This window comes from Parasteatoda tepidariorum, chromosome 11 (assembly GCF_982258835.1).
Source record: "Parasteatoda tepidariorum strain Cologne lab strain chromosome 11, Ptep-v5.0, whole genome shotgun sequence".
Taxonomy (NCBI): domain Eukaryota; kingdom Metazoa; phylum Arthropoda; class Arachnida; order Araneae; family Theridiidae; genus Parasteatoda; species Parasteatoda tepidariorum.
In genome coordinates this window covers 29,515,882-29,525,228 of record NC_141765.1, presented here as the reverse complement: position 1 = coordinate 29,525,228, position 9,347 = coordinate 29,515,882, and positions in this window count along the sequence as shown.

Sequence of the window (9,347 nt, the reverse complement as noted above, 5' to 3'; positions counted from 1 at the left end):
GGGTAAAAGTAGTGGGGCCAAAAGAGAAAATAATTTTCAAAAACTGCCACCCTAGGTTATGATTCTATTTAATTTTAGGTTGCGATAATCGTTCTATTCTACGTTTTTATGTATGCAGATTTTTTTCACTTTGAAAGTGCTGTTGATAATAGTATATATCAAAGTTGCTTTCCATCACTTAATTATACCCAAGTCATTAATTTGTGTTGGCACACGTTTGTAGTTTTCACATATGTATCATTTGTAGTCAATGGTTCCTTGAGAAACAATTGATTGAGGTTTTACTGTATATATAGATATTGAATACATATAACTTATTACAATTCTGCATCTTCATGCTTATAATTTTTTTTTTGCATTTTTATTTTTAAATGCATTTCACTTTAATGAGAATGGGAACAGTATCTGATCAAAATTTTAAAATCCTTATGAATTTTGAATATGTGTTTTAAGTTAGTTTGGTGTCACAGAGTTGAAATATTGAAAAAAAAAAGGACAAAATCATTGTTATGAATACGTAAAGGGAGAAATATAATCAGTTAAGAAATAATCATTAATTTTGTTTAGTAATGCATGATTTATTCTATGATATTTCAATAAATTTCTGTATCTTGTATTTAAATCTGTATGTCAGGCAACAATATGCAGAACATATTTTTTTGTTGCTTAAAAACTAAATTATTTCATTTAATCCCTTTCCCAATAAAAAAAAATCATTAATTTTATGGGTAATCTTTATTTATAAACTTGGTGTAAGTGCAGAAGCAGTCTATTTTTAGTGATTTTAATATCTACAGTGCGGGATTAAAAAAAAACAAAGGGACTTGTTTGAACGGAGCTTTAACGTTCTAGGACTCATTCTTAATGGTTCAAGAAGGTGACCTCAAATGTGTTAATTAATGCAGACGATAGTTTAAATAACGAAATTGACCCTTTCATATTAATTTTATTTTTTGCGTATTTCGCTGTATCTGGAGAAATTTTTGAACGAATGGAAAAATTTTTGCACCTAATTATGAAATTTGTTTCTCCAAAGATAATTCCATGCAAAAAATAAATTTTAGTCAATATTTATTATTTTATTTAGTAATAGTGGAGAAATTTTTTAATTGTGATGTATACAGCTTTATACATCATAAATAATGTAATTTTACATGGTAACATTCAATATATGAGCGAAATCGGTTAATAGTTCCCAGTAAATCGAATTTTAAAAAAGTCGTATTTTTAAAATTCTATTTCTCAGCCGATTGACCCATTTCACTCAAATTTTGTATTTTACCGTTTAAAATTACATTCATTAAAGATGTAAAAAATTGTATACCTTAAAATTCAAAATCTTTTTGACCATTATTAAATAATAAATATTTAATAAAAATTATTTTTTGCATGAAATTATCTTTGGAGAAATGAATATTATTATAAATGTGTGCAAACATTTTTCAAATAGCTTAAAAAGTTCTCAAAATGAAGTAAAATTCGTAAAAAAATAAAATTAACAGGGGATAGACCTTGGGCCGCTTCCTGTCCAAACTAATGGAACCATATTTTCCAGACTGGCTACAGCCTATATTGGGCTACAGAAATCCGTATTCGTTGAAAAAAACGTGTGTTTATTCAGAGAAAGTACATTTTTGTGTCTGATTTCATAACTTAAAATATCGCCTGCACAAATTAATTAGCATATTTGAGATCACTCCCTTGAATCATTAAGATTGAGTCCTAGGTCGCGAAAATCCGATAATTAGGGATCGAAAGTTTTTCAGGGTGGGCTTTTTTTTTTTTTTTTTTTTAGCCGCTCTATACATATGCCTAATGCATTTTCCTGGAATTTGGAAGCAGTTGCATGGTCCCTAAAATTTGTCTTTTTTAAAAATGTTTTTATTTTTCACACACTTTTCCTCCAACACATTTTAATGCGTAAGGCTAATAAAAGTAACTTTGGCTATGATTTATAGCAATTAATGGCCAAATCAGGGATTCTTCACTATTTTGGCGAAATTTTTTAGCATCTAAAATTTGCCATTTACATTAATGATTTCTTGATTGTAGTAGGTGTCCCTTGCAGCCATACCCACTTAGCCATTTTTAAAATTTATTGTTTAAAAATTCATTTTTGTGAAGAATTATTTTATTGCAATGAAGCTCCTGATTAGCAGTAATAAAACAGATATATTATTTATCCAATCTGATTCTTCATTGAACTAGTTTGATTTATATTCATTTGTTATGTTCATAATGAGAGTGAAATATGGGCAGTTGGATTATAATTTATTTCGATAAAATTTCTAAAGTTCTATTTTAATGCCTAAAACTATTCTTCTAAAACATAATTGATTAACGCCTTCGAGGTAACTATTCTTTTACTTCTTATCGGTTAACACTTTTTTTTTCCCGCTATACACTCACTGTATATGTGAACAAAAACACTAGAAGAACGAACTAACACCTCAAATTTTATCAATAATATTGAACGCTAGATAGTATATGTATCCTATGCAACGAGATCAAACTTAGTATGTATATGAAAGTTAGCGTTATTTTAGGAATTAAACGGAATAAAGTTGTTTAATTGAGTTAATGTCGTTCTACGTGAGGGTGAAACTCGGGATGATTGAAAACTTTTGAAACTTGAATTTTTTTTTGCACTAACAAGCATAATTTTTACGAAAATACACATCCAAATAATTCGCTCTCAGTATCAAATTCATACAAGTTAGAATTTATTTTTCAGCATAATATATAATTCGTACTCCGTCAAGAATTGCATTAGAACTTGAGAAGGTCATACTTAAGAGTTTTATTTTCTTAATTTTTGAAGGCCCTAAGTCGATTCTTAGTTAATAAACGGGAATGTGGCACGTATTGCTCTTCTGCTACACAATTTTAATTGAGATTTTACTATGTAAGTGTAAGTTGATCAGCGCTCAGAGAGGAAAAAAGAATTGATAGCGAAATTTCTATTAAAACATTCGCAAACATCCCCTTACTTTCCCAGTTATTTAAAAAATATTTCTGTTAACCTTTTGCAGAACGGCAAATTTTAGTGAGGCAACACATTAGCAACTGCGTCCTAAGGCAGATTCTATGAATTCATAGAATCTGCCACATCCATATGATATCTATTTTCCATATGAATTCATAGACCTTAGACATGGTATTTGAGTCCTTTTAAATTTTAATCATTTCTTTAAACAACGACGGTTAATCACAAGATTTTTAGTCTAAATTTTTTTAGTACTTTTCAGGACTAAAAACTACTGTATTTATTTTTATAATCATATTTATTTTTATAATTTAAAAAATATAAATTTAAGCTATTTATAAATAGCTTAAATTTATAAGTAGCTTAACCTTTTGATGCAGGTGGGGCACCCATGTTCCTTATGTATATTTTTTTTCTGACGTAATTACATGTAAAAATATATTTTGGTATTTATTTAATTAAAAAAATCTAATAGATACTAAAAAAACTCTGCCATATTATCGGAATTATAGTTGTACTAAAATCCTAAAAAAGTAGTTTGAAGTTTTTTTGTATTCATGTTCAAAAATTAATTGATCTTGTTGTCTTATGCCACTTATCAATACTAACAAGCCAATTTTTAAGGCAGAGGGGTGCACTTCATCTTGTTTTCCATTGACGCCATCTATGGCAAGGAATTCGACTTGTGACACATTCGCATTTAGCAGATTCACCGTCACAGCCCGTTTTACAGAAAGGTCACATTCACACACCATCCATCCATCCACAGATCGTTATTTAGACCTGAGCCAGAGCGCGATCAATTTCCGATCCAGTACCCCCACAGGTATTGATTTGCTATGGAGAATTGGAGGACTTTGTGACCCCGACAGCTGTAGAATGCACCAGTCGCCATTTTGTACACGGGGATCGAATTCACGACCTCTTGGATACGGGCCCAGCGCCTTACCAACCAGGCTATCTCGGCCAATTGATTTTGTAAATTAAAGAAATTTCCCTTTGAACCTTAAATAAAGGTATAATAATTATAAAAATTATTATTAATTTTAATTGTGTGCCATAAATAAAAATTTAATTGATGGAAATTTATTGAAAATTATTATTAAATAAAGTAGTAATCTACAATTTAAAAAGTATTTAATTAATGAGGTTATATTAAGCAGAATTTTAGTGAAATGAAAAACTAATAAATATATAGCCCCCGCCCCCAAAAAACAAAGAAAGTATAATAGAATTTTTATTTTTGGAAAAGTTAGAGAAGATGCAAGTTAGGACTAAAGTCGAAACAATGATGAAATCACTTGTCGATTAACGAAGCACACCAAATTGTCGATAAATTCTCATCTTAAGTGACTCAAATTTGCTCTGTAAATTATTTTTTAATATTTCTTGAAGGTAAGTAAAATTGATGATTATAAATTTTATTTTCAAAAAGTAACGTATGAGTTTGAGGATGTTTGTTTTAAATGCTTTTTATAAGTCTGATTTCATATTTTTATGGGAGAAATGAAGTAGTTTTGTTTAGTATGTATTTCAGAATTTATTGGCATGTTTTGATTAGTATTTTGGAATTTATTGGAGCAAGAGCCAGAAATAGCAATATTGAGCTACTCACTGTGTTGAAAAGGTTAATTTAGATTAATATATAAATATATTTTTTTAAATTATAGAATATAGTCCTACTGCTTTGATAAACTTCATAAGATTATGATGTATAGGGTCACAAATTAAAGATTTAAGATCTGAACTAAAATTGTCAAAAAGTTTCTTTCTCAAATGTTTGAATCGTCTACAACAGTCTGTAAAAATAAGTTAACGGTGATAACTAGAGCCCGGATTTTGATGCCCTAAAAAATCCCCATTAATGCCCTTAAAAAGAGCGAAAAATGCCCTTAAAAAGTGCGAAAAATGCCCTTAAAAATGCGAAAATTTCGCTAAAAATGCCTTATGACATGACTTAAATAAAGTAAAAATATTGAACTAAAACAATGTTTTACTCTTTAAAATTATGAGCCATTTCAAAAAATATAAAGCAATGCAATACTTGTTCTACGTTCATTAAGGTTTGAAAAATATGTTTTATATCCTAAAATAACAGAAAAAAGGAAAATAGATTGACTCCAAAACATTTTCATTTTGTATAGAAACTTTAATGAATATAACAACTTCCATCTCATAATATTACTAAATATCAGAATTACATTGGATTATTAAATTTTTTTTGATATTTTGAAATGTAAACGAGCGTCTCTTGTCTGAAGGAAAATTTTTATACCTGGAGAAGCTTCTTTCAACGTTTACTGGTGTTATTGGTGCGTACTTGAAAAAGACGGTCTCACTTACTGACAATTCTTCTTCAATTTGAAAAGATGTTGCTTCATCTGTTAATATCCTAGAGATTTTCTTCACTGTTTGGAAGCCAGTGTAATAATAAAAAATGATAAAAAAATAATAAAAATTGGAAAAAACTAACAAAAAATTTAAAAAATGTTTTAAAATGCAAAATAAGCCAACAAATTTAATGAAAAATGCCCTATAAATCTAAAAAAATGCTCTAAAGGACAAAAAATGCAAATGTCATCAAAATCCGGGCCTTAGTTGATAACAATTCGATACAGTGAACAAATAGGTATGGGGTTCGTTTTTTCAATAAATGCATTTGTGTATAACTGGAATCGACAATATGCAGTCTTTTTTTCATTAAAATCTGAGTTTTGCGATTAACGGATACTATTTTATGGTTGTTAACGGGAGGGAAAATTTCATGTCTTTTGTTATCATTTAGTGAATTCCAATGCTTTTCCTAAGCTTGTTGTACTGATGATTTACGAATTTGTTTTAAGTCTTAGAGGCTAAAAGATTCCTGTTTACATTTTGGGTACTTTTTTTCCTCCTTCGTTCCCGTTTTTACCGAAGTTCAACACGGTATTTATATGATTGGAAGAAATAAAATATTATTAGGATAGGGTAAACCAACCAGTGAAGGAACATTTCATATATATTGATTAAAAATAAGAATTTGAAAGTTTTTCTTTAGATTGGTTGGTAACAATAGCTTACTGCCAAACAGGAAGTCATCTAGCAATGTTTTGGATTACCTGGTCAAATAGACTTCTCTGGAAAAAATTTTGAATTTGTTATTATCTCTGCAACACCTTGTTTCTTAGAAAAAATTATAAGGTGATTGTTTGTATTTATATGTTTGAAATGGAATTAATTGCATGTTATAGTTTTATTTTTCTCGCTGTGAAAAAGAGAATTCAAAATATAGTTATTGAAGTTACGTTTTATTTTTTTTAAGCATCATAGCATAATAAAATACTGAGATAAGGGGGTGTTTATTCACTGGATCACCAAACGATGAAAAACCAGTGAAGGAACAAGTGTTCTTTTACTAGGTTTTTTTCTAAGTTAATGAAAATAAACTTTAATTTTCTTGTACCTTTAGTGATATTCCGCATCAAAAGTATGTTAAAAATATGAAAAACAACTTCTAACTAGTGAGGGAACAGGCATGTTCCCTTACTGGGCATAGATTTCCCAGTGAATGAACAGAATGTGTTAATATGTTGACACTTTAATTTTCAATTCATATGATTACAAAAAAAAGTTAACATTTTCCAAGTATTTATATATTATAATTTCAAGAATAGTCTTGTTTTTAAATATTTGTATGGCTTATAAAGTCAAAGAGCATTAAAAAATAACCAAAATTAAGTGTTCCTTTACTGGGTGTTCATTCACTGGTAAGAGCTGTTCCTTCACTCGGTCTTCTTACTACTTGTTATTTGAACCTCCAAAACATTAAAACAATATTATGTAAGTTCTCTACAATTTTTTTTTACATAATTTGCAATTAGTAGCAAATATGTTGACGCTGTCATTTAACTGAAATTACGAATTTTGAAATTAATATGATTTTTTAAAAGGCAAGCGAAGCTTAAATGTTCCTTCACTGGTTAGTTTACCCTATATTCGGAATTCGTTTTCATATGGTATATAAAGTGCTTTACTTTTGCAATATTTAATTTTTAAGCGTAAGTGTAGGTATATAACGATGATATGGTAATATATGTTCAGTCATTTCGAAGCTACGAGCCTACGTTTTAGGAAGTTCAGTGATTCGATAAAAAAAGATATCACATTGAATAACTTTTGATCTAATGATCAGAAGTGATGATCTAAATGGTTCAAAAAGGTTACTTTATCACTTTATAGAAGATAAAATTGGGTTCAAAATTACAAGGGTACGGAGATGAGCATTGGTAGTCGTGAACTCAAAAATATGGTCGGCTGTTCAACGACAGATATGAAAATTTTTAAAAAAATCTTAAAAGTTCAAGAAGATCACTTGAAAAATGCTAACTAATAGTGCTAACTATTAATGAAGTTAAAAAATCAGGCACAAAAATGAACTTTCTCTGACTAAACTACTTAAACGGATTTGGATTTTTGATTCTCAAAATATGGGGGTTAGCTTCAACCTGGAGAATATGGTCCCAATAGTTTTGTTAATAGAGCAATCGAAAGTTTGAACCCCATTATGTTAAATTTACTTTTTGAGTACTTCTGCACATCTCGGGAAATTTTTAAGCGAATCAGAAATACTTAGTATACAATTATGAAATTTAATAATACTATGTAATTTTTTATATTTTTTTATTATCTTCCGAATTAGAGGTAAAACAAATCATTGAATTTTTAGATAAATTTTTTTATGTAATTTTAAACTAAATGTTTTTTTTCTTCAATTGACAGAATTGAAATAAAGTCTGTTGAATAGTTTCTGAACTAAAAAATTTCAAGAAAGTTGTGTTTTTAAATTTATATTCCATTATAGAATTAACTTATCGACGGATTATGATTAATTTTGCATCAGGTCAATTAAAGTTACATAGCTTAAAACAATGTAAAAAATTGTGTCCTAATAATTCAAAAATTCTCGATCATAATTAAATAAATAATAAGTAATTATTAAAATTATTTTTGCATGAAATTATCTTTAGATTATTGGATGTTAAAATTGTGTGTAAAAACGTTTTCAATTCTCTTAAAAATTTCTCGATGTATAGCGAAATACGCAAAAAGTGAACTTGACATTAAATAAGTCCCAATTTTCAATCGCTTTTCGGACTAAACTGTTGGGACAACATTTTTCATATTGTGGCTGCTCTTTTCACAACTTTATAGTATAAGATCCAAGTTTGTTGAAAAAGGTATGTTTATTCAGAGTTAGTACGCTTTTGTAACTGATTTCATAACTTAATAGTTAACATATTGTGGTCAATTTTATGATTTATAAAGATTGGCACATAGTACACTAAAATTGGATGATGTGAACTGCATTACAGAACTTCAGATGACATACAGATTGAAAAACCACAGATCACATAAAGAACTCTGTTAAAACTCTTCTAGAACTAGAAATCTCTTCGAATTTCGAGATGAAAGATTTAAAGAAATATGTTTAGGAACATTTTATTTCAAGTTTACACCAAATTGAATGATCACATGCACTTTAAAGAGAGTAGTTAATCTATAAACACGATAGAGAAATCTTGAACCAAGCTCTTTTGCATATATACTTGTTGCTTCCGAAAACATAAAATTTTGGCATATTTTCGATTTATAACCAGCAACAATCGATTACAAAATGGCGTAAATTTGTTGTTTTCTTTTACGCTGCAATACATCTACACAAAAATTAGACATTGCAAAATGTATATATGCTTTTAGTTGTGTAATAAGGATAATTATATTTTAATTTTTAAACATCTGTCAATTGTATCTGTAATCACGTATCCTAGGTCTGGGGTTTCTAACTTACACGAGGCCGGGGGTAGTAAATAAAAGTACCAGTCAAATGGTGGGCCTCAACTTTATCAAAATTTTATATAGGACTCTTTTATGTTTGAAGGAACATTAAATATTACTGTCAGAATTTTATCAAGTTGTACAAAACAAAAGTATTGAATTACAAATTAAAATAAGAAGTAGATTTTTAAAAATATTTAATTGCATATTAAAAAATTCTGGCTACAATAACTTTAATGTGCTCCTATGTATTAAACAATTAATGTGCAACAGACATCAAATTGTCAAGATATAAAACTTAAAAGTATTTAAAACCCATATAGATTTTTTACTAAAATTGTCCACAAAAAATGACAACTAATATATTTTAGTTCGCGGGCCACAAAAAAGGCCTTGGGCAGCCAGTTGGTAACCACTGTCCTAGATTATCAAAAGAAGGAATTACAGTTTTTTAAGGCCTGTTCTTAAGTCGAAGAAATCTTTTTCTTCCCTTTTTTTTACGAAATAATATATTAAATTCTTCGTTTATGCTATTCATAGGGCCCTT